Source organism: Lutra lutra, chromosome 15 (genome assembly GCF_902655055.1).
Source record: "Lutra lutra chromosome 15, mLutLut1.2, whole genome shotgun sequence".
Classification (NCBI taxonomy): domain Eukaryota; kingdom Metazoa; phylum Chordata; class Mammalia; order Carnivora; family Mustelidae; genus Lutra; species Lutra lutra.
This window is the reverse complement of record NC_062292.1, coordinates 12278439-12302897: the sequence shown is the minus strand read 5'-3', so window position 1 is coordinate 12302897 and position 24459 is coordinate 12278439. Positions and strand designations below refer to the sequence as shown.

The following is a 24459-nucleotide window of genomic DNA, read 5'->3' as shown; positions in this document are numbered from 1 at the left end:
TGGCCAGCTCTGGACAGGGACAGCCTGCCGACAGCAGGACGGCCCACAGACTGACGGGACTTGGCGGCTGCCAGAGCTCAGGGCCAGGGGTGACCACGTGGATGGGAGCCTTCTTCTACCTTCTGCCCAAGCCAAACTTTTGGGGAGGATTTGGAGTCCCATGGGATGTAGAGGGGACGTGTGTACCTATTTTATTTAGGGAGGCTTCAGCTGACATCTGAGTTACGCCATCAACCTAGCCATTGCTAAAAAAAATCATAATATCATAAGGTAAAACTAAGGATTAGGTAGGTAGTCAGGTATTTGGCACCTCAGAACACTGAGGCCCGAGAGGGTCTGTCATGTAGCTAAGGGACCTGGTGCCCTGGCAAAGCTTTGCCCTGTTCTCGGGTTCTCTGGCTCCCGGCCCCTCATTCTCACTCCATGTCAGGGAGGAGAGAGCTGGGGTAGAAGGGGTCCAGCTCCTCCGGCCCCGGGGGCTCCCGGGGGCTCCCGGGCGCTCGTGGACTCAGCTCTTCCCTGAGTGGCTCCCACAGAGCCCTTGAGGGGTCGATGCTCAGAGTTCAGGGGTATGGATGGTGCGAGTAAGGAAGAGGTTCCGTCCCACCCTGCCCCAGGGAGATAAACATTCCCCAGTGAAGAGAAGCACTCAAGAAACAGATCCAGGAGTAAGCTCATTAGGGTCATAAAGCTTTCTTGTCTGAATGTCAGAAACGGTCCTTCATTCCGATCAAAGGATTTAGGCCCCAAGCTGAAAGCCTGGAGATGTTGGGGCCATGCAGGCGGCCATGGAGGGAGAGAGTTTATCAGACCCGCTGTTCTCCTCTGCTCCAGATAAGCGTGCGTGTTGACTGGTGTGGAGAGGGGGAGGTTTCCTGAGTGCAAAGTACCAAGGGACAAACCCTGAGATAAAAAGTCATAAATAGACTGAGGGCCTGACCAGTGCCAGGCTCAGTGTCCTTGGGCTGGTAGGACTCTCGGGCCAGGTCCCAGGTCAGGGGAGCCGGGGCCGAGCAGCTGCTGTGGAAATTTCCACGGCCCATCCACCCAGCACCAGCGCTGGGGCTCCTGACAGCAGGGGGTTACGAAAGAGACTGGAGATGCAAGACAGGTCCCAGCTCAAGAGGAGCTCGGCCCCTAGAGAAGACGCCCAGGGACGCGTGCCAAGAAAGCAAGTGAACAAGCAGGTTGGGAAAATCTTAAAGTTGTAAATAGCGTCAAGGCATGGGATTAGTCAAGAAAAATGTCAGTATCTCCTCTCAAGTATTAGAACCCCATTTCACCTTTTGAGGAAAATGTTGAAAAGTACAAACTTCACATTAAGGTAGAAGCTGACTTTGGGGCATGCCTGGCTGGCTCAGTAGGAAGAGGTTTCAAGCCCCACAGCGGGTGTAGACATTGCTAAAAATAAGTAAATAAACTTTAAACCCAAGCTGATTTTATTACTTTTACTAAAAAGGGTCACAAACAATATATATTAATTTTTAAAAAATTTTTAAGGATTTTATTTGTCAGAGAGAGAGAGACAGAGAGAAAAAGCATAAGCAGGGGGAGTGTCAGGCAGAGGGAGAAGCAGGCTTCCCGCTGAGCAAGGAGGCTGATATGGGACTAGATGCCAGGACCCTGGGATCATGACCTGAGCCAAAGGCAGAAGCTTAACCAACTGAGCCACTCAGGCATCCCTATATTAATTTTTTTAATGGAAAAAAATTTTATAATTTGTTAACAGTTGCTAGAGTCTGGGATAGTCTTAAGAATTCAGGTTAAAACTGCATAATCATTTTTTTAAAAAGATGTTAGTTATTTATCTGAGAGAGAGAGAGCACACGTGCGTGCACAACCCAGGGGAGGGGCAGAGGGAGAGGGAGTATCTCAAGGAGACCCCTCACTGAGCATAGAGCCTATTACACGGCTTGATTTCACGACCCTGAGATCATGACCCAAGCGGAAACCGAGAGTCGGGTATCCACCCAACAGACTGCACCACCCAGGTGTCCCAAAATCATTTTTAACACAAGAAATTATTAGAAGACATCAGTTCCATGTCTTATTAATTGTTACCAAAGGAGGTGTGGGGGGGATTTGTCTCCCAGTAAGGTGGTGTGTGTGTGTGTGTGTGTGTGTATGCACACACATGTGTGCGAGCCCACAGTACTCACCATGGGACTGCATTCCCAGTATATTGGTCAGGATGATGCTTGGGGGCAAGTAGGAGAAACCATGGAGAGAATTTGTTGTTTCACACGGCTCCAAAGGTAACTGTTAGGGCAAGCTTCCAGTAGGTTTTAACCAGGGCTCCACTCTTTCTCTTGGATTCTCTTCACCCTGTCCTCCTTCATGAGCCGGATTCCCTTCCAGGCGGGTTTTCTTCCTGGTCCCTAATGCTGGTAAACAAAGGCTCTGCAGGAACTCAACAACTTAGTTGGAATTTCTCGACAACGAGTCTGGGGAGCGTGGGGCTCTTGCTTCCAGGAGCCCCTGAGCACAAGTCCTGAAATTTATTCTGGTTGGACCACCCAGGGCCAAGCGCTCTGGGCATGCCATCCACGTGCGGATCGGCTCAGCCTCCAAAAAACCTATCACTGCGGCAAGTGATTTGAGATGGGCTTAGGTATAAGGCCTGGAACTGGGTGACGCCAAGGCCTCTTGCACTGGTGGTGACTACACAGCGAGGGGGAGTGCAACAGGTGTTGGAAAGACACTCCCAACACCTACCGCACCTTGACAGCGATTTTTTTAGGATTTTATTTGTTTATCTGAGAGAGAGAAAGAGAGCGGGCCCCACAAGCAGCAGGTGGGGCAGAGGGAGAGAAGCAGACTCCGTGCTGAGCATGGAGCCCCACGCTGGGCTCCATCTCATGACCTTGAGATCATGACCTGGGCCAAAATTGAGTCATACGCTTAACTGACTGAGCCACCCAGGCATCCCACAATTTTTTTTAAATAGAAGGGGTACTTCCTAGGTACAAGGCACTATGGGAAATACAGTTTACAATGTATTAGATATAAAAAGACGAGTTGGCTCCTAACTACAATACACTACTGGATGTAATGGGAGAAAGAGGCATGCACGTACCAAAATGCAGTCCTGTAACAGTTAGAGGAGACCGGCTGCATCTGGCTGAGGGACCAGAGATGCATCACGTAGCCAGTAACATTGGAATTAGGTCTTAGAGAGTGAGTGGGAGTATGAGGCTTGCAGGTGTGAAGGGAGAGCATGGGAGGCCAGGGGAGCAGTAAGAATAAAGCCCCAGAGGCAGAAAGCCAACGGGCATGGCAGCCCAGGTTAGTTGGAGCACAAATTCTAGAAGTTGCTGTTAAGGCAGGAAGTGTTAGCTCAGTACAGAGAGATCTCGGGTTCAGGTGAGGCCTGAATTGCCCCACAAAGTCAGATTGTGGGGCAATCCTGCCTTATATTTTCCCCAATGAAGAACTGGCTTCATTCCCCATTTGCCTGATTAGCAGCAAGTTTAGTCCGTCTTTCAAACCCAGAGGCTTACGCAGCTTGTAGTAGGGGCCACAGTCAGTCTGACCTTCAGAGGCAAGCGGGGACCACTGGTCTCTAGTCTGGCAGTCATGTGAGTCCCCAGGTCCCTGTGACCCCTCAGGAAGGACAGTTGCCCTGCTGTCACTCCGAGCTTGGCTAACAGTACCCCTTCCCTGTGGTCCAGAGCCATGATCTCAGAGCTCTGCTCTTCTGTTAAATTCATAGCTCCCCACTCCCACCCAGGCACCCGCTGCCCTGGGGACTCTGGGTAAGAGGTGCCTTGGACATGGTATCCCCATGGATGCATAACTCTTGACCTTTACTATTCCTTGGGCTCCATAGCACTGGGAGGCAGCGAGCTTTTCCGTGTCAGCTGAAACACCCACCGTTATCTGTTCTTGCTCCTACCACTGCCTCCCTGCACACCCTTTCCCCGCCGCACACACCCCTGGGGTTCTCAGGGTGAAATGCTTTGCCACGACTAAGGTGACTGAGATCATCTCTTGCACCAGCACAGAAAAAGAAAACTAAACCCCAAGTTCAATCACCAGTGGGACATTCTGCCCTCTCCCCGGAAGGTTCCCAGCTCTCCAGCAGGGATTGCTTGTTTCCCTGAGGGAGCCAGGCTTTGTCTGCTCTTTACCGAAAGCTCACGTTGACCTTCAACCTCCTTGGTCACTGGCAAAGTGGAGTCTTGCGTGTGCCCTTGGACTGTCCACACCTCCAGGCTGCAGTTCTTTTCCCTATAGGCCTCTTCCTCGCCTTGGGCACACGGCTTTTCTCCTTCCCGAACTCCCCCTTCACACCCTGCTGTCTTCACTCTGGTTCTGTATGTCTCAGAGGGATGGGGTGCGAGTCACCGACACACGGTTTGGCTCTGTTCACAGCTTCCAGTTTCCAGCATGTTGCTGCTTCTTTAATCTATGAACTGGGGGCCCAAAGCTAGAAATTACTCTAAATACAGGTGAATTAAAATTTTTAAAAAATATTTATTTGAGAGAGAATGAAAGAGAGAGAGAGAGAAAGAGATGGGCAGCCTGAGTGGGGCCAGGGGAAGGACAGAGGGAGAAGCAGACTCCCCACTAAGCAGGGAGACCAAGGTGAGGCTCAATCCCAGAACCCCAAGATCATGACCTGAGCTGAAGGCAGATTCTTAATCAACTGAAGCACCCAGGTGCCCCCCCCCCCAAAAAGTTTTAAGTAAGTATCCAGTGGCTGAGGGAGAACAAAGTCAGATACATACCCAGCAACCAGGATGGCTTCCCACACTAACTCAAGAATTTAAGGACAGGAAAATGAGTTACCCGCCCTTTTTTGATTCACGCTTTGCTACTTCCCCATCCCTGTTGTAGAATTAGCTGTTTTTTCTTAATAAAATCGTCTTAGAACAGTTGCCCGGGGCAAGGTGGGGGGTGATTGGGAAGAGGGCATGGAGGAACATTCTGGAGGGAAAGAAATTGTTCTGCGTTCATTTATACAAACTGGTGACATAGCTTAAGATCTGCGCCTTTTACTCCGTATCAATTTTATCTCAGTTTAAAAATAGAAAAAAGTCAAACCAACAATTTGGCTACTGTCGCTAATGTCCATATGCAGCAGTATGTTGACAGAAAATTAATGTGAAAGAGAGAAATAATACGCCATTGAGAAGCGTGTTGCAAGCATGGGCAGGCGTGATTCATGGGCGGGGTCGGGCTGTCTCCAGTCGCAGGCCGCTGAGCCACTTCTGTGATGTGCTTAATTCCTTCCAATTGTGCACTTGGCTAATTACAGTCATTACTCTTCCCTTCATTGAACAAGCTTGGGGATTCCTTGAAGTGATTCTCTTAGCAGGACTGGGTTGGATTTTCCCAAGTCTGGTGACCTCCTCAGATGGTGGTGTGTGGTGGTCCATCGCCGGTGCTCAGGAAATGATCTGTTCTCACCACGGGGTGTTTAGCGGGGGGTGGTTGTGTGGTGAATCTTGGAGTCAGCAAGTCATGCCTGTCAGGCCTCTGAGCACAGTGAGGATACTCATGGCCTCTGCCCACCAACCCAGCCTCACCGAGGTCTAAGCTCATCATGTTTCAAAAACCGGGTTATTCACTACAGCACTCTTTGAAGTAGCAAGAATAGAAACAGTCTGCATGTCCATCAGTGGGAGGTTAGTTAAAGAAATTATGGCTTGTCCATATAACGTAATACTGAAGAGAGAGTGAGGATGCTTCTCTGTGTACAAATTTGGAAAGTTTCAGGCTATATTGTTCAATAAAAAAAAAACAACAGAGTGTATAATATGACTGCAATAGAATATGAGTGCGGGTGTGTCTTTGCCTATATATAAAGGAACATTGAGCGGCATCTGGGTGGCTTAGTTGGTTAAGCCTCCGATTCTTGATTTGGGCTTAGATCATAATCTCAGGGTCATGAGATGGAGCCCTACCTCAGGCTTTGCCCTCAGCAAGGAGTCTGTTTCTCCTTCTCCCTCTCCCTCTGCCCCTCCCTGTCCACTGGCACTGCTCTCTCTCTCTCTCTCTCAAATAAATAAATCTCTTTTTAAAATTGCATTTATTTTATTTGATGGGAGAGGGAGGGAGAAGCAGAATCCCCACAGAGCAGGGAGCCCCACACAGGGCTTGACCTCAGATCATGACCTGAGCTGAAACCAAAAGTTGGATGCTCAACTAACTGAGACACCCAGGAGCCCCTCCTAGCTAGACTTTAAATCAGCTATTTTAAATATATTTAAAGAGGTAATGAAACCATGTCTAAATAATGAAATAAAATTTTGAGAATGTTATCTCCCCCAATAGAGAATATCAGTAAAAAGATAGAAATGATAAAAAAAATCAGAAAGGAGTTCTAGCGTTGAGAAAAACATGGACTAAAATGAAAAATTCACCCCCATGTTTCCACAACAGGTTTGAGCAGGCAGGAAAAAGCATCTTGACTTGAAGAAAGATCAATTCAGATGATCCACTTTGAAGGAAACAGAGGAAAGAGATTGAAGAAAAATGAACCCAGCCCCAGAAATCTGTGGGATATCATCCAACATATCAACATACCAACATACATGTTACAGGAGTCCCACAAGGAGAGGAGAGAGAGGAAAGAGTGCACTAAAGAATATTTGAGGGGCACTTGGGTGCATCAGTCAGGTAAGCGTCTGACTCTTGATTATGGCGCTGGTCATGACCTCAGGGTCCTGAGATCAAGCCTCACATGGGTTCAATGGGGAGTCTGCTTCTCTCCCTCTCCCTCTGTTCCCCCTTCTCTCTCTTTTCTCTCTCTCCAATCATAAATAAATCTTAAAAAAAGAATATTTGAAAAAAGTGTCAGAAAACTTCCCAATTTTAATGAAAAACATTAATCTGTATGTCCAAGATGTATATCAAACTCCAAACAGAATAAGTTCAGAGATAGGATAAACACCTAGACACATGTCAGAAGACGAAAACAAAGAACCTTGAGAACAGCAAAGAAGCAGCCACTCATGGGATAGAAAGATCCTCAATAAGATTAACATCTGATTTCTCATCAGAAACCATGGAGGCCAGAAGACTATGGCATGATCTGTTTAAAGCACTGGAGGAAAGAAACCCTTTCAACTAAACATTTTATAACCAGCAAAACTATCCTTTAAAAATGAAGGACAGATCGACTTTGCTAGATGGGGGTGACTGGGTGGCTCAGTAGGTTAAGCCTCTGCCTTCCCCTCAGGTCCTGGTCTCAGAATCCTGGGATCCAGCCCCACATCCGGCTCTCTGCTCAGCAGGGAGCCTGCTTCCCCCTCTCTCTCTGCCTGCCTCTCTGCCTACGTGTGATCTCTATCCCTGTCAAATAAATCAATAAAAATCTTAAAAAAAAAAAAAAAAAGACTTTGCCAGATGAGCAAGCACCAAGGGCATTCATGACTGGGGCACATCTGCCCTGTAAAAAAAAAAATAATAATAATAAATAAATAAATGGAATCCTTTAGGCTGAAATGAAGGGACAGTAAATCAAATCTGCATGAAGAAACAAGGAACCCCGCTAAAGGAAACTATATAGGTAAACATAATAGGCAGCACAAGTGTATTTTTCGTTTGTAACTCTTATTTTTTCGCCTGATTTAATTACATAAAGCACTAATACGTCATCTGTAGGGTTGGGTAACGTATAAAGCTGTAATTGTAGGATAATACCAACATGGGAGGGCTTGAGAATGGAGAAATAGAGGAACAAAGTTACTGTGTATTATTGAAATCAAGCTCGTATTAACTTGGACCAGGATGTTAGTTACACCCCAGGGCAACCACCAAGAAAACAGAAGGGCGTGGCCCACTGTGTCACCTGCCAGGGACTGTTTAGATGAGCCCTGAGGACCGACTGCTTGGTTCTGGCAGCATGGAGGTCCCAGGTGCACTGTTCTGGGGGTGGGCGGGGGGAGGGCTGACCGGATGGGTTCAGGCAGAATGGGAGAGAAGGAAGTAAGAGAAAATGAATACAGGTAACGCTTCCATGAACCTTGCTGGAAACGGAAGCAGAGAGCCGGGAATGGGGTGAACGGTGAGAGGTAGCTCACTGGGTTTGCATGCTGGTGGAAAAAACTAGGTGCCGTCTCTCTTTGTGTCATGCGGAAGAATTTTGGAGATCGCCGGAGGACTATTGGAGCATCGTGCTTCGCACCGGAACGCCCCAGGCACTGCCGTCTTGGGTTATTGGGGCAGGGGGTATGCACACACCCACTGCAGGACATACTAATATTTGGAGGGCGGGGCGGGAGGCGGGAGAAGCGCCGTGAGCTCCGGCCGGGGCGGAGAGCTGGCGGAGGGTCGGTCCCAGGTCCATCCCCCGCGGCCCCGGCCCCGGGAACATCCCTCCGCGCGGCCCGCAGCCGCAGTTTCCCAACTAGGGCGAAAGGCAGCGCGGAGGGTGAAGGGGGAGGGGCTCCTCCCTGCCCGCGAGCGCTGGACGGCCTCCCATTGGCTCCCCTCGCTCCGCCCTCGGTCCCCATTGGCCACGGCGCGAGCGCACGGGCCGAGCACGCTGCCCCGCGCCACGCAGCGTGTGGCTGGCCAAGGCGGTGCGGCCAATGGGAGCGCCCGCGGGGCGGGGCCGCGGACGCCAGGAGCCCTGGCGCGGGCGAGTCGGTAAACAGATCCGGGGCGCGTGCGGCGCCGGCGCTGCGGCTGGCGTGCGCGCGCAGGGGGTGCGAAGGTGACCGCGGAGCTCCGCTTCCTGCCGCGGGGTAAGGCCGCGCCGCCGCGCGCTCCGGGGGCACAGCGGGCCTCGCCTTACACTCGCGCGCCCTTCCCGTGCCCCGCTCCACCGCGGCGGCTTCCCGTGGCCTTTCCGCTCGTCCGCCCGCCGCGCCTGCCTCTTCTGAGCCCCCGCCCGGTCGTCTCCCTGGCCGGGCTGTCTCAGGGTCTTCGCTCCCGTGGCCCGGCCCCGCTGTCGGGTTTCACGGGGGTTCGGGGTGTACTTGGAGAAGGGGGCCCTTCTTGGTCCTTTTCTCCGTTCGCTTGTCCTGGGCCTTCGGGCTAAATTTCCTGAGCTGCTGCCTCTCCCTAGCCCCAGCCCCCCGCCACACGCACTGTGCCCGTCTGCCTCGAGGACAGGAATGCTGCCATATCAGGCCTGGGTGCTGGGGCTCTCCACGTGGCTGAGAGGTACCAGCCTACCGAAGGGCGAGAGGCTCTCGACTGGCCGGGCACAGCCCATTGGAACACATGTCCTGCTTCCTGGGGCATTGGGTGTGCGCGACACAAGACCCGAGAGCCGGGCCTGCCAAGCTTCAGTGGTTACCAAAGGAGCCGAGAGTATGCGTGATACCAGCCTGCCCGCTGTCCTGTTGTGGATGGACAGGTCATCCTTCCAGGAGGGCCCTTCTGAGAAGAGACAAGGGGGTGCTCTTGGTTCACAGGAGCAGAATCCTCAAGACTCTTGCGATGGCTCTGGGTATTTTGTTCCGCCTTGCAAGTAATGCAGGCAAGGGTTATTACAATTTTTGGCCTAACCTTGTGCACCTCAGAGGAAAAGTGACCTAGGTGGTCTGAGCACATCCCTGTGTGTCGCCTGAGACTGGGCTTTCCAGTCTTCAGACTCCACGTTTGGGCTGGACAGTTCTTTGCTGTGGGAGGGTGACCTGAGCTTTGTCCACTAGAGCCTGGAAGCAGCTCCCCACCCCAACACACACACTAGTGTGACAACCAAATATTTCTCCAGATGTTGCCGAATGTCTCCTAAATGTCAGAATCGCCCTTGGTTGAGAACCATTGAGCTAAGACTCTTAAGAGTCTTTTAGTGCTGCCAGAGAGGTGTGCTGGGACCTGCCTATGAGTAGTTGAGAGGTTTGGCCCAGGGTAGTGCTGTGCTCCCTGCCCTAAACCAGGGATAGAAGCCGTATAGGTGGCTTCCGAGGGGACCCCACCTCTGCACCTGGAGGGACAGGAGAGCGATAGGAGATAGAAACTCATGGGCATCCACTTTGCCTGCTGGATGCAAGGCAGTGATTGGCTGGGTCCAGAGTGCAAAAGGAGAAGGCTGGTGGTTTCTGTCTTTGGAGACTTTGCAAGAAGGTGGGGGATAGGCATGTGAAATAACCATGGGACAGTTTTTAAACAGTGACCAAACAAGTTCAAGCTTCTGAAACCTGGCAGAAAGGCCAACTCCGTTATCCACAAGGTGATACCTTAGTCATCTTCCTGTGTCTTGTGATGTGGGAAGGGGCCGGCCCTGGGTGTGCAGAGTAACTGGCTGCATTTCAAGCTGACGTGTGGGGATGTTTACACGTGCGGTGTGCCCCTCCATGAGAGCGTGCAGCACGGACACCTGTATCATTTGTAAAGAGCCTCTGTGGTCGATGGAAGCATCGGTGTCAAAGATGCAGCGAAAGATGCTTTACGTCTGAGTCTAGATATTGCCCTAAATATAACCTGGAGTTTATTTCCCAAAGTTCTAAGTACTAAATCAACGGGGAATGCAGAATAGCTGAAAAACAGTGATTATGGCATAGAGCAGGGAAGGCTATCTTAAGCTTCTCCCTCCCATGAATTTCCCTGTCTTGTTCACTCATCCTGTGGGTGTGTACCTGGGTTTTCCCGTTACATTCCTTGGTTAGGTAGGCAGTCTTCTGTGTTCCCTTTGTTGCCAGTGGAAAAGGATCTGGACGGAGAGGTCACTTCTCCTTTCTCAAAAAGAAGTTTAGAGAAGTCCAAACTTGGCAGGATAATTTTCCGCCAAGAGCTGTGGACACTGAGTCATTATCTTTGTCATTTGAAACAAGAGCTGTGTGCAAAATTAGATAGGAATATTTAGAGCGCTGTCTTGATCTGACAGTGGCGTCTGGAAATAGTTCGTACGTTCCTGCCGAGTAACGGCCAGGAACTTGGAGCCAGTAGAAGGGAGAGAGTGGCGTGGGGAGTTCAAGGGCCCACATCTTCAAGAGTGGCTCCTCTGGGATGGGTGAAGTCCGGGGACCCTGAGGCAGGGCCAGTACCCTGGGCACAGGACGTGAGAGGGGGGCTTCTGCCCACACTTTTTACAAAGCTGGATGGGTACCCGCTGGTCTGTCCGCAAGCATATTGTTCCTTGTATGGTTCCAGGTTCCTGAGCCCTTGACCTCTTGCTTTGAGGTCAGGGGCCCACAGAGTATTTTAAGTTGGAAATGACCCTGAAAATGTCTTTTTATTCTTCATACTTGGGAGTGATTTATTTTCAGTGGGTGCATGTAAAAAAGATTCATGAGAGAGCCAAGTGTTTTTCGCTCGGATTTACATTTCGCGGTATTGTAGAATAGTGACTGTGCTCTTGTCCCGAGAGTCCTAGACTTGTGGGACTTTGTTTTTTGTTTTATGTCTTCATATCCTACCTGGGCTGGGGCAAAAGGACTAAACTTAGTCCAAACCTGGGGAAAAATCCCTGTGTGCCCTGAGGGTCAGTGCCCTTCCACACCTTGCCCCAGAGGAAGAGCCCACTCTGGAATCGTAGGGGGATCTGGTTTTTACTCCTCATTGAACACCTCTTGATGGATTGACCTCCTCAGGCACGGCATTGGGAATGTGGAAGTGAATGGCTCCTGGGTCCCTGAACTGGGGGACTTTATAGTAAGGGCCCTCAGTGTGGTTTGGACTAGGAGCTCTGGGTGGAAACTGAAGGCTTCTTGGAGGAGGAGCGTTGGGGGGCTTTGAGGATGAGCAGGATTTCAGCAGGAAGAGGCAGGAGTTTGGCGGGGGTAGGGTCAGGGGTCAGTGCTTCCCAGACTTCCCAGCAGTAAACATGGCTCGGCGTTGCTAAGTTGCAGTGGAAGTTTCTAGGCACTCACTCCTGGGGGCTGTTAGCAGTCCAGGGACCACTGTGTGCCCCGTCCTTATGGTTTGGGTGAGTTCAGGTGAGGCAGAGCAGTGCTTCCACACATTTTCTCTCAGCACTGGGGTCGGGGGCCAAGAGGGCTTGGCTCTGTACTTGCGGCAGTTTCCAGCTGAATTCCGTTCAGGCCAGAAGGGTTGCTGAGCACCCGCAGCTCCTGAGTCCAGCAGCAGCCCAGAGGGCCCCGGAGAGAGACAGACAGAGACAGAGAGTGAGTGTGAGCCACCTGCCCTGATATGTGCACAGTCCGGGGGCTGTTACTCGGCAGGGCCCACAGGGGGTACTGGCCCTCTGCTGTGGGGACCCAGGGTGGATCACAAGCTGGTTCTGCTGGAGAAAGGCTGGGAGAGTGCTTGCTGGGGCCTGAAAGGTGGGTGTGCACCTCACCCCGCCCCGCACCCCAGAGAGAAGTGCTTAGAGGCTGAGGCCAGCGGGGGCAAAGGTCTGGCGGCTAGTGGGTGTTGCTCTGGGGAGGTTGCCAAGGTGGGCTGGTGTGTGCGGAATGGGCAGGGAGACCAGTGAGGCGGGTTGTGAGAAATGAGTGTGGCCTGCGTCCCACGTGGGGGATGGCGGATCGAGGGCGGGGGCAGGTGGGGACGTGGAATGCGAGGTGTGGATTGGAGAGAATAGAAATCTGTGCGGGTGGAGGTCCAGATTAAGTGGCTGGCTGGGCACTGATGGCTGAGGTTTCTAGTTGTGGGGAGGAGCTGTTGGGGTGGATGGCGGTGTCCTTGCAGAAAATGGGGTGCGGGAGGAGGGGCTGGTTTGGGGGAAGACAGACGGTGATGTTCTAGACACGAAGGGGTTGAGGTACCTCTGGGACTCCACCCCCCCCTTATGTTAAGATTTAATTTGTGTGTGGTGGATTCACCCTTCCTACTAAGTAGTTGTGCAGTTTGAGAGACATGTATGATGTCGGGGCACCTGGATGGCCCAGTCGGTTGGGCAGCTGGCTCTGGTCATAATCTTGGAGTCCTGGGATGGAGGGATCGAGCCCCGCATCAGGCTCTGCGCTCAGCGTGCAGTCTGTGTGAGATCCTCTCTCTCCCTCTGCACCCCTGGCCTCTGTTTCTGCACACACACTTTCTCTCTCTCATAATAAGTAAATCTAAATGGTCACATAATCCTTACTACAGGTGAGGTGTAGAACAGTTCTGTTCCAGACACGTTCCCTCTGCCTGTTCATTGATGCCTGTGGGACTTCGAAGGGTGCTGTGGTGCGTGTGTAACTGGGTTCGTTCTAGAACCGCCTTGGAGGTTGAGATGGCCTGCCCCGGCTGACAGCAGGGATGCACAGACCTAGGGCAACTCGGGCACAGGGAGGAGCAGTCAGCAGGGGAATTTTTATATTTGGCCCAGGAAGGCAGAGAGAGAGGGTTTGTGGACGTGAGAGGGAACGTTTTTCTGGAAGGAGAGAGTGAAGGCAAAAGCAGGCTGGGTGGGGAGCGTCCTTGTGGAGGAGGGGGAGGAGCTGGGCTGGAAGGGGTAGGCTGGTTCTGAGGGCTCTGAGAGGTGAGCTAGAGGGGGTGCGCACAGCACATTGCCTCTGGGGGAGCAAGGAGGCAGCTGCAGGGTGAGTGGATGGGAGCCCCGCGGGCTGGGGTGCCAGAAGAGAAAGCAGGGCGGGCGTCCTATTGTGCCCTCCCGCCCACCAGGCCCTGCTTCTGCCCGCTGCTGAGGAACTGGTGGTTCCTGGTGGGCAAGTGAGTGTGCGTGTGAGTGCATGTGAGTGCAAGTATGTGTGTGAGTCCTTGAGTGTGTGAGTGTGCCACTTTGCGAGTGCACGAGTGTGCATGTTTGCAGAGGTGAGTGCAAGTACGTGAGTTGTGGGAGTGTGAGGTGGTGTGTGAGTACACAAGAGTGCATGGGTGTGTGAATGTGAGAGCAGGTGAGTATGTAAGCATGAATGTGTGAGAGCGTGAGTGCATAAGTGTGTACACTGGTGGGTGTCCATGTGTGTGAGTATAGGTGCATGAGTGTAGGCTTGGGTATGTGAGTGGATTGTGAACATGAGTGCGCGAGTGTGTACCCATGTGGATGTGTGTGAGTGTGAGTACGTGAGTGTGGCGAGTGGTGTGATTGTGAGTGCAGGTGCATGCGTGTGTGCATGAGCATGTGCCTGTGTGTGAACGAGTGTGGTGGAGGGGCAGGATGGTGGGTTTCCTGGAGGCATAAGAGACCCAGGCTGGACACCCTCCTGCCCCCAGGGTCTGTCTCCCGACTAGGTCTCTTGTGGTGCCTGGACGGGGTGGCACTCGGTTCTAGGGCATCATTCTTCCCAGACCTTGTGAGCTCTGCGTGTGCCGAACAGCCCTGGCCAGGAATGAACAGCTTCCTGTGCTCCAGGGATGCATGGGTCCTAGTCTCTGGGAGCTGGAGACCACTGTGGGTTTCTGAACAGAAGGAAACGAGGAAGCACAGGCCCGAGAGGGAGGGCGGGTGTGCCCGAGGTCACACGTGGGTGTCCCTGGGAGTGGGGGGGGCTCAACGTCCATCCTCCATCCCCACACTGCCCCCATCTGGGTTCTAGAGGCCCGGTGGGGACATCCTGCCATCAGTGGGGCTGGATGCAAGGTCGTGGGGATTGTTCACACACATGCAGCTCTTCAGGTGAGGTCCAGAGCCTGGGGTCAGGCCTGGAGTTCCTTCCTCCTGCCTGGTGCGTTTGCTCTGTGGCCCTGGCCCTGGCCAGCAGGAGGGTGGGGGTTGGAGTGGATTGCCCTGTGCCCCACAGGCGGTTACTATTTAATGGGAGCTGGAGCAAACATGTCCTGTCCCTGAGGTCGGGGAGAAGTCTGTGGCTCTTGCTCCTATGCATGCTCACTGCCAACATGTGATAAAGTGTGGGGCCGGTCCCCACATACAGGTGGGACCAGTGTGGACCTCTGTGCTGGGGGGCCAGGCCTGCCGTCTTGTCCCTCTTTTTCCTTTTCGATTTCTCGTAAGCAAGGAGTGGGGCAGGACAGCAAGCACTAGAGGTGCTTCGTCTTGCATGGGTGCCCTGGGGCCGTGGACGCAGTGCCAGCACCCAGGTTTTCGTCCTCTACCCCCACCCTGTGAGCACAGGGCTGCTGCTGTGTGTGTGTGGGGGGGGTGTCTCAGGGTGGTTGGGGATGGGACCCCTGGGTTCCAGGTGTCGGGGCTCCATCAGTTAGCAAGTACCGTGGGTGCAGACAGGTGTCCAGCTACAGGGACGGCCCCCTTGGGGAATGGAGAACTGGGTAAGAGAGTCCCCTCTCTAGGAGCTCACCGCACAGCAAGGGGGACGGGACTGCTGCATGGTCACACAGGCCAGCTGGAGGTGACCCCAGGCCATCAAGAGATGCGGGAGTTTAGACGAAGATGAGGGTGGGGGCCTATCATTCTGCAGGGTCTACTGTTCTGTCATTGGGCAGAGGAAGTGGTATTCTGGGGGTGGGTAGGAGGCACATGGAAGTAGGAAAACCCCTGTGTGTGTGTGTGTGTGTGTGTGCATGTATGTGTGTGTGCATTGGGGGAGGCCATTCTGGCAGAAGCACTGGGGCATTGGGGGTGACCTAACCCCGGTGATCCTCTTCCCGTTTCTGTCCCTGAGTACAGTTGTCTGTCAAGGGTGGTTTCTTGTTTGGGTGGGGTCCCTGGTTCTAAAAAGCCCTGGGCTTTGTATGCACACATGGCAGCAGCGTCCCTGTCTGGGCTTGGTGTGGTATGTGGAGGGGCAGCTAGTAACGGCTGGTACTGGCTGTCCGCGTGGCGATCTGAGGACCGTGTGCCCAGTGTCACCTTCTGGTTATGCACACGGTGAGGCGGCCTTCAGCGTGGGGCTTCTGCCTCTCTCTGCCCTTTGTGTCTGAGACAAGATCCAAGCTGGCCCCGAGGGGCTGGGCCTGCTGGTTTTGGGAAGCTGATGCTCTTAGTGCAGGTACCTTGGGAGCTTTCCAGAAGGGGCAGTTCTGAGAGGCCAGTTGCCCCTTGAGAGCCCTGCCAGCTCCAGAGTTCCTGTGTCTCCAGGAGACTGTTGATGTAAAATGTTGATTTACTGCTGTGGGGGCGGGTTTCTTAGCTGCTTTCTCTCCGCCTCCTGGGCAGCAAGGAAAGGGCTGGAGCCTGCGGTCAGACCAGGGTGGAAGGCCCAGCGCCTGACGCCCTTGGGGCCTGACGCCCTTGGGAGCCGCGGAGATGTCTGCTCCTTGCTGAGCTCGCTCCCCGCTGTGCGTAGGGACAGCACCTGTTGTGGGCGGGCAGGGAGTTGAGTGAAGTGATGGGCACACAGAGGGGTCTGTGTTTGCCGCTCGTGACTAAAGCGATTTCTCTGGAACAGTCTATGTGAAGTGGAAGTGTTTTGGAAGATGAAGAGGGTGAAGCTGGTGAAAAGCATTTTGGGAGTAGGGCCTGCTCCGTGGGCTCTGTGGCGCCCCTAGGCTGTGCACGGTGCCTTGTGGGCAGCGGACCCTCAGAAGTGGTTCGGATGTTGAACTGAGCCTCAGAAGCCGTGGGGCGCCTTGGTCCTGAGAGCCAGCGGGACTCTGCTGTTGGGAACAGGAGTGTGTTCTGAGCTGGCTCCGGGATAGTCCAGCCCCAGGCACAGCACTTGGCACATCTTTGGCACCCAGGGCTGTTTGTGGGGTGACCAAAGAGTGATCTGGAAATTATTCTAGAATACAGCTTGCCCCTCTTTTTCCTTTAAAAAAATAGACTCCGTATTCGTTTCCTATGGCTGCTGTAACAGATTACCTCAAACCCAGCAACTTAAAACACTGCAGATTTGTTATTTGATGGTTTTGGAGGTCCGAAGCCCGAGCTGGGATGTCTTTTTTCTGGAGGCTCCAGGACAGAAGTGACCCTGGCCTTCCCAGCCTCCAGGGGGCGGCCGGCCTCCCACCTGTCTGACACCTGCTCTCCAGCCGCTGCTTCTGTCACCCTTTGCGTGGACATGAGGGCCCCGCGATCGTTTGGGCCCATGTTGGTAATCCCGTCTTAAGGATCTTTACCTGAATCCCACGTGCAAAGCCCCCTCTGCCCTGGAAGCTGACACTGTCACTGGTTAAAGGGCTCAGAGTGTGGACATGTCTGTGAGGTGGTGACCCAGCCTGCGCATTTCAACAGACCCCTTTCAATACCTGATTTCACTTTAGAGGAAACTCCTCAACCACAGCTCCAGGTCCCCACCCAGGGTCCTGTCCACCTTCCTGCGTGACAGTGCAGTGACAGTGGTCGTTCGTGTGGTCACGACCATGGGTGGGGAAGGAGTCGGGGTTAGAGATAGGAGCCTCCCACCGGGGACTTGGAGTTGCGCTGGAGAGAAGAGGCATCTGTGTGCCAGAGAGGGGATGTGCAGAGCAGGGCAGGACCTGGCCAGCCTGGAAGATGAGGACAGTGAGGGGAAGACTCCCCGAGATCTAAGGGTCAGCTCACGCCCTCGAGTAAATGTGGTGTGTCTGTACATTTCGGGGTACTTCGCCTCTCCTGCTTAAATTGGATGCTGCTGTGATTTCCAGGTGGAAAACAGGTTCCCGCATGGCCCAGGAGCAGGCCTGCATTGGCCAGCTGGTCAGGGCAGAGCTGGTTCCTAGGCCCCAAGGCTGGCCTCATTGCACACAGGGCTCTCCCGGCCTCAAAGGGGGTGGGGCGCAGCTTGGGGTCCAGGGGCAGGCTTGCTTGCTGGGGCTCGGGGCTCAGATCCGCGCTCAGAGTGGTGCTCGGGCATGGGGGTGAGCAGAGGCTGGGTGGGAGGCCTGGGTCGTGACTGCGGTGCCTCCAACCTCAGGCCCAGGAGCTTGGGCATCTCCTGTTGATCCTTTAGACAGCTCGAGCCATCTGAGCAGGGGCTTAGCGTGACGAAGTGGATTTGGGGACAGTTATTAGGTGGTAGAGTGTGTGGTGGTGTGCAGACAGAGAGGTCGTGGGGATCAGAGGCCTCCCCCCCCCCCCCCCCCCCCCGGTACTATTCCTTCCATAAAATACCGTGAAAGCTTCCTGTTTTCTCCTCTGGGAGAGGCGTTGACAGTGGTAAGGATCACCAGCGGGTGTTTATTTCTGGCCTCTAAGCACGCCCCGGGCACCACAGCAAGTCACACAGCCCCCCCCTCCCCCCCCCCCCCCCCCCCCCCCCCCCCCCCCCCGCAGAGGCTGGACTGCCCTCCCTGAGTCCGACGGAGTCCGACGCGACTCTGTCCCCGGCCCGAGCACTGGGGTATAAATAAGTGGGATTGTCTGGTCTCCCAAGCCTGAACCTCCTTCCAGAGCGTCTCTGCTCACAGTGATGAAGCCCTTCCATGTGCCAGCCCCTCAGGGCCCTGTGTGCTGCTGTGTGGGTTACCTGACCCGCTCCTGTGGGGAAACTGGCACAAAGAGACACTTGGTGACTTTAGTTCAGCAGCAGAGGCAGGATTTGAACCTGGGGCGCCTGGCTCTGGAGCATCTCTGTGGGACAAGCACTGTTTTCAGGTTTTAAGCAGAAAACTTGGGGGAGTTTTCGTCAGAAAATGAAATTGCTGTCAGGATCCTGTGCTTGACGGGTGGGCATTTAAAAGGCCCCTTTGCAGTCAGTTCTGTTTGTTCACCAGAAGAAGGAGGCACCGCTCAGGACCCCTCCACCCCCCAACTTGCTCCCTGTGCACCAGAGCCCTGAGTGTCGTTAAAGTGGGGAGCTTCTCCTGCTGCTTCGATGAGCCACCCACCCCAGCCCAATGCCCACCTGGAGGCAGCACCCTGGGAAGCCTGAAAGCGTGCTAATCTCCTGGGAGGCGGGTACCGTCTAGCGTACCCAGCGCTCTTCAGCTTGGGTTTTCCTCTTACCTGTTAAAGCCGACAGACTCAAGTCTTTCCTGGCTCCAGTTCTTATAAGCTGTGTGACTTTAGCCAAGTTACGGAACCTCTCTGTGCCTTAGTTCCTTCATCTCAAACATGGACATGGTAACAGCACCGAGCTTGTAAGAATGATTGAGGGAACACTTAGCTTACAGCCTGGTGGATGGTGGAGTCTCAGGGATAGCAGCTGTGGTTAGTGCACTGCAGCATGGGGACATCTGGGGACCCGGTGACAGTCCAAGTGCCTGGCTACCCAGCAAGCCCTTGTGTGTGCTAGCACACGTGTTTGCTCTTCTCACCAGCTCTTAAGAAAGAGCCCTCCGGTCTAGAAGCAGCTTCCAAGGGAATGGGAGGTCCTCAGCCTAGAAGCTGTCCCGAGGCCAGCTCCTTTCTGCGGGGGAAGGTGTACTTCCTGGGCGACGTGCAGGTTTGGGGCTTCTGGGGATGACTGGCAGCTGTGGGGACTGCGGGGCCCTATTGGCCTATCCCCCAGCAGGAAGGCGACTCTCCAGACCCCTCTCCGGGTGACAGACAACAGGGGCTGTTTGTCTCTGTGTCTTCCTGGTCTGTCCTTGTGTGTTCAGTTGCCAGCACGGGAGGCTGTTTCTGAAGCCGCCGGTGAGACCCTGGGTGGCCCTCACCACCCTCACTGGCCCTAGGCCTAGAGCCCCTGCGAGAGTCCAGTACTGGCCCCTGGACGTGATTTGGATGGCCGAGGGGAAGGGCACAGCCGCAGAATTTTATGGCTTCGGGTCCTGAGGTGGTCTCTTCCTGACGTACAGCTTCCTCTGAGTCCCCTGGGGAAACAGTCACCTGGTGTTTCTTTTCTTTTACTCAGAGTAGAAGAAAAGAAGAAAGGTTTTAAGCACCTAAAGGAACTTTTCAGGGCCCATGCAGGCTGGAAACTGAGAACATTCCAGACCAAAGTAAAGTTTATTCTTGGCTGGGAGGGGGCAGAAGAAGACCACTGGTGCCCCTGCCCTGGGGCCTCTGGAAAAGGACCTTCAGCAGCCCTGTGGGAGGTGACAGTTGGGAAGGCCTGTGGTGGCCCTGAGGCTCCTTGTCTTTAAGCTCATTCATTTCTTTTCCAGCTTCTTGAGGCAGTAACAGGAAAAGAAAGGGCAGGTGGAGGGTTTCCACAGAGCCAGGCTTTGGGGGAAGGGCAGCAGGGAGAAACTTGGGAAGGATCTTTGCCGCCAGGTCTCTGCGTGGGCCTCCTCTGCTCCCTTTCCGCCTCGTCCTCCAGAACAGGGATCGCAAAGTGGGGTTCTAGCCCGGGCAGCAGCAGCACCTGGGAATGTGTGGGTTCGGCAGGTTTCCGGGCCCACCCCAGACCCACAGACCCAGAGGTGGGGGCGGGCCCAGCAGTCTGGGCTTTCACAAGCCCCTTGGGGGACTCTGCTGCCCCCTGAAGCCTGAGCACCCTGCCTCCGGCCACACCCCCCAGGGGCCTCTGATTCTGGATCTAGATGAAACAGCCCGCAGGTGTGAGCCCTTGTTTGAGCCTTCGAGAGACCTGCTGAGTTCATTCTGTTGCCGAGTGTTTATGACCTGCCTGCTCTGTGTTGAGTAGGGAGCTGGGAACGGGAGAGGCAAAGACAGGTGTGGTTCTGGCCAACAGCCCCTCGGGGGAGGAGACAGTGACTCAGACAGATTTACAGCGGGCACTGCTGTGCTGGGGGAAGGACAGGCTGGAGGGGGCAGGGGGTGCAGAGGGTGGGAGGTGTTGGGGGAGGGTGTCCCAGAAGAGATGATATTTGGGCCAGGAGCGGGGATGGGGAGGAAAGTGTGCTCCTGGCTCCTGGGCTGAGGCCGGCAGGAGGGCTGGGCTGGCCTGACTGAGACACAGTGAGTGCAGAGAACAGGGAGATGAACTGGGGTTTGGGGTGGCCAGGTCACGAGAGTCCTTTCAGCCCCTTAGGAACCTGGGAGAGCTTGGAAGTGATTTGGGAACAGCGGCCGGGGACTAGGGGCAGGAGGGCCAGCTTGGGGCTGGGGCAGTCGTCCTGCCAGGGGCGGCCAGGGAGTCACCTGAGGTGAGGAGTGGGTGGTGGTCACATTCCTCAGGATGAGGAGTCCAGGAGAGGGGTGTGGGGGTGGTGAGGGCCATTTGATGCCTATGGGACATGGGGGTGTCGTGGGGATGACGTGTGTGAGGCAGATGGCTGGATGAAGCTTCACGCATTCCCCAAGACAAAGAGCTTTCCTTTGGGGTCCTTCTCCCAGCCACCCTGAGGCTTCGGGGCCCCTCGGGGTGTGCGTTTCGGAAATAGAACTACCCTGGCTTTGGTCAGTCCGAGCTGCTTGGCCGCGCCATGTTGTAAAGCCACAAAGGCGACCCAGCCCTGGTTTGGTACATCCCCACCAGGTCTCCAGCTCGCGGTCCCCCCAAGAGGAGAGGCGAGTGACCCACGGTGAGTCTGTCCTCTACCAGGAGTGAGCTTGTGTCTTGAGAGCCCCAGGAAGGTCGGAGAGTGAGGGGTCATTGGCGCATTCTCGGAACTTGGGAACTGTGTTTTCTCTGTCCCTGGGGGTGGTGAGCTGTGTCGATTGCTGTTCTTTCTCCAGATAAGCTCTTTATTTCCATCCTTTATGGCAGTTTAGCATGTTAGGACCAAAAAGGGGAGCCACCCAGAGCTCTCTCCTCGGGAGAGGGAGGAACTAGCGAATGACACACTTAGTGACCACAGCCTTGGCAGAGCTGGGACCCCGCGTCCCTTTTCCTAGGACTCTTGTGGGGGTCTGCGGCTGCCTCTGCCTCTGACCCCCCTGTGTCAGCCTCCGTTGGCCTCTGGCCCTCTCCCTGGTGTCTGTCCCACTATAGAAGTGTCTGCATGGCATCACAGCTGTGTGCGCCCTGGGGCCAAGGGCAGAGTCACCAGGGCCTGCAGGGACTAGCCCAGAGCACCAAGGGGAGTCTTCTGGAATGTGGGATGGATCACTGAATGTCTTTTTGTTTTGGTGCTAGTCCCTAGTAGGCACCCCCAAACCCCCCCACATCTGTTTGCTCACCCAGCACTTTTGGCTGTCCCTTTCTTGGGGCAGAGTGGCGACACCGGCGACTTCTGGGGTCCACCTACCAAGCAGGCAGAGAGCCGTGTGCTCAGTTGCTCTGTTACTTCTGGGTGAGGTGTGGAAACCGCTCAGCGGCCAGCTGGAGAAGTGGGTGGGTGGAGGGCTCTAATGCTTGTAGATGCGTCCTGGTGCAGACAAGGTTTTTCTTTTTAAGCAGTTTATTTATTAGAGAGTGAGAACGAGCAGGGGTGTAGGGTGGGGTCGGGAGGGGCAGAGGGAGTTTGAATCCCAAGCAGGCTCTGTGCCTAGCATGGAGCAGCCCAATACAGGGCTCGATCCCAGGACCCTGGGATCACCACTGGAGCCTAAGGCAGATGCTTAACCAACTGAGCCACCCAGGTTCCTTGGGGCTTTTGCTTTTTATTTACTTAAGATCATGATGAAATGGTGCCTGCTGTAGGCGAGTGCCTAATTCTCGTGCATTCCTGCAGGCGTTGCAGCAAACTTCAGGGTAACTGAATTATGAGTCCCACTGGGACTCTGGTGCCTCAGATCCCTGAGACCCACTTTTTGAAAACTGGAAGGTGAGGAAAGTTCTGGAAAGGTAGTGCCTTCTGGCCGTTGTTCCTCTTCCTGTTGTCCCTTGCTCAAAAAAAAAAAAAAAAAAAAAAAAAAGTACTTGGTGTTGATTAGGTATGAAGGGCTGACTCTGTACTGACCCGAGCAGCCCAGAGATAAATATTTGTCAAAGTGAGGGCAGGCCTGGCCATCCACATATGAATCGGCTCCCAAATGACCAAGTGTTGATTCGTAGCATCTGTTGATTTGAGGACAGCAGGTTTTGCCCCACAGTGAGCAAGATGATGGAATCTCTGCGATGTTATTCCCACTGGCACTTAGCAGAGGGCTAGCTGGAGTCGCCCTACTCCCCGCCCTGGTGCCTGCGTTCAGGGTCAGACTCGGGCCCGTCCCGGCTTTGTGGGGGATGAGGACGCAATCGTTCACACAGAAGAAGGCATAACTAAATAGTTTTTTTTTTTTTTTTTAATACTTATTCATTTGAGCCAAGGGGTGTGGGTGAGGTGAGAGGAGTGGGGGGAGAGAGACTTCCGAGCAGATTCCCTGCTGAGCACAGAGCCCAACATGGGGCTCGATCCCAGAACCCTGAGATCATGACCTGAGCTGAAACCAAGAGTTGGATGCTTAACTGAGTCACCCAAGTGCCCCACAGCCAGTTTTCAGTGTGGACTGTTTTTAGATGACTTACTCATTTGTCCCCTTGAAAGTAGTATACATGAACTAAACAAGTCAGGAGAATTGTTACTCATTTCTCCCAAATGCAGGAATTAAAAAAACCTTTGGTTTATTTAGCATTTTTTTCCCCTCAGGAACTTTTCTAAAGCATCCTTGTGAAGTGGGTGTAATCCCAGCCTATCTGCGGGCTGTGCTCATTGCCACCACGCTCAGGAGCTGGGGGAGTGAAGACGGGCCTCTAGTGGGTCCCAGGCCTATGTCTGCAGCGTTCAGGGCCGGAGGCTGGCCTTCCAGTTGGATCACCAGTGGATCTGTGCAGGGGGCTGGTGAGGTCAGCGCCGGCAGGGCAGACCAGCCCCATGTCACTTCTCAGCTCTGCTCTAGTGACACTTCCGTTCATGCTTATAACTTGCATGAGAAATTCAGGGAGAATTAATTTTCAGCCTGGAAACAAAGTCTGAATTAAATAGGTCTTCGGAGGGTCTATGGAAGATGTGGGATCCATTAGCAGACAAGCTGAGGTTTTGGAATTATTAGAGACTGTGGCTCGTGGGTGGGAGGCTCCTGCCCTCGTTAGCTGGATTGCACTGAGAGGTGAGCAAGGGAAAGGTCTGATTTGAGGCACTTGGGGACAGTGGGGTACAGTGGGTGCCCTGGGCCACCAGCAAGGATCTTTCTGAACAGGCGTGGCTGAGGCTTAGTCTCCGTCCACCCTTGTATGTCCCCACCATCTCCTTCAGGAACCTCCTCTCTTGCTGGGGTCTGTGGGCTGACCGGGCAGGGGCACTGCGTCCTGTGTGCCTTTGTGCTGGGGGTGGGGCCGGGGGCTGGCAGTTTGAGCATGGGCAGAGCCCTGTGTGAGCCCTCATTATGGGCTCTCTCCCAGGCCTAGACATTGGTCTGTGGGGCTCAGCTTTGTTTATTGCCATAAAGTGTGGGATCCCAGATCAGAGCCCTGGGTGTGATGGCAGCAGGTGATGGGCCCAGCTAGCCTCTCCCCTTCATCTTTTTCAAGAGTATGGTCACCTTCCAGAAACCTCCTTGGCTTTGTTGAGGGTGTAGGCAGTTCATTTGTGCCTTACTGGGGTGCATCCCTGAGGGGATGCCCCAGGGCCAGTGGGCCAAGTGCTTAGGAAGGCAGCCTGGTGTGGTGGGCACAGGGCAGAGCCGGGCTGGGGTCAGACCCCAGGACCACCACTCGGGGCACCATTCAGGATCGTTGACCACTCTGGCTTTGGTTTTCTCCTTTGTGGAGGAGGAGCAGTGATACCCGCGTCACTAAGTTGTTTCTAAAGGACCAAATGATGGCGAGTGGAGAGCGCTCCAGCCGGGGGCCTGGTGGCTGCTGTCCTGATGGTAGTGGCAAAGGCAGATGACCGCGGGCTGTCTCTGTTCTCCAGGCTCCTGTGCCTTCATTCTCCTTGTAAATATGAGTAGCTGCTCCCTTCCCAAGCTCAGGGTCCCTGCAGGACCCCTGGGCTGACCCCAGCTGCTCCGCTGTGACAGGCGGGCTGGAGGCAGTCAGCTGTGTTCGGAGGCCGCTGGAGCTATGAGGTCCTCAGAGTCGGAGCTTCCCTTCCCTCGTG

At 54.3% G+C, this 24459-nt stretch overlaps 1 protein-coding gene and 1 long non-coding RNA gene across 3 annotated transcripts in view; both read left to right on the top strand.

Annotated features, from left to right (window-relative positions):
• Positions 1-1018: 1018 nt before the first annotated feature.
• Positions 1019-7144, top strand: LOC125085703 (uncharacterized). The gene is made up of 3 exons (XR_007122992.1): positions 1019-1187; positions 6388-6624; positions 7008-7144. It is a non-coding gene; the product is annotated as an uncharacterized LOC125085703 (long non-coding RNA).
• Positions 7145-8538: 1394 nt separating this feature from the next.
• COQ8A (coenzyme Q8A) overlaps positions 8539-24459 on the top strand; it is a 36406-nt gene continuing 20485 nt past the window's right edge. The window contains exon 1 of one of the 2 annotated variants that reach the window (XM_047704310.1): positions 8539-8696. The gene's annotated coding sequence lies outside the window, so the exon portion shown is untranslated. Of the gene's footprint in view, positions 8697-13368; positions 13389-24459 lie in introns of those variants that run through there. The other variant, XM_047704311.1, reaches the window with a different exon arrangement.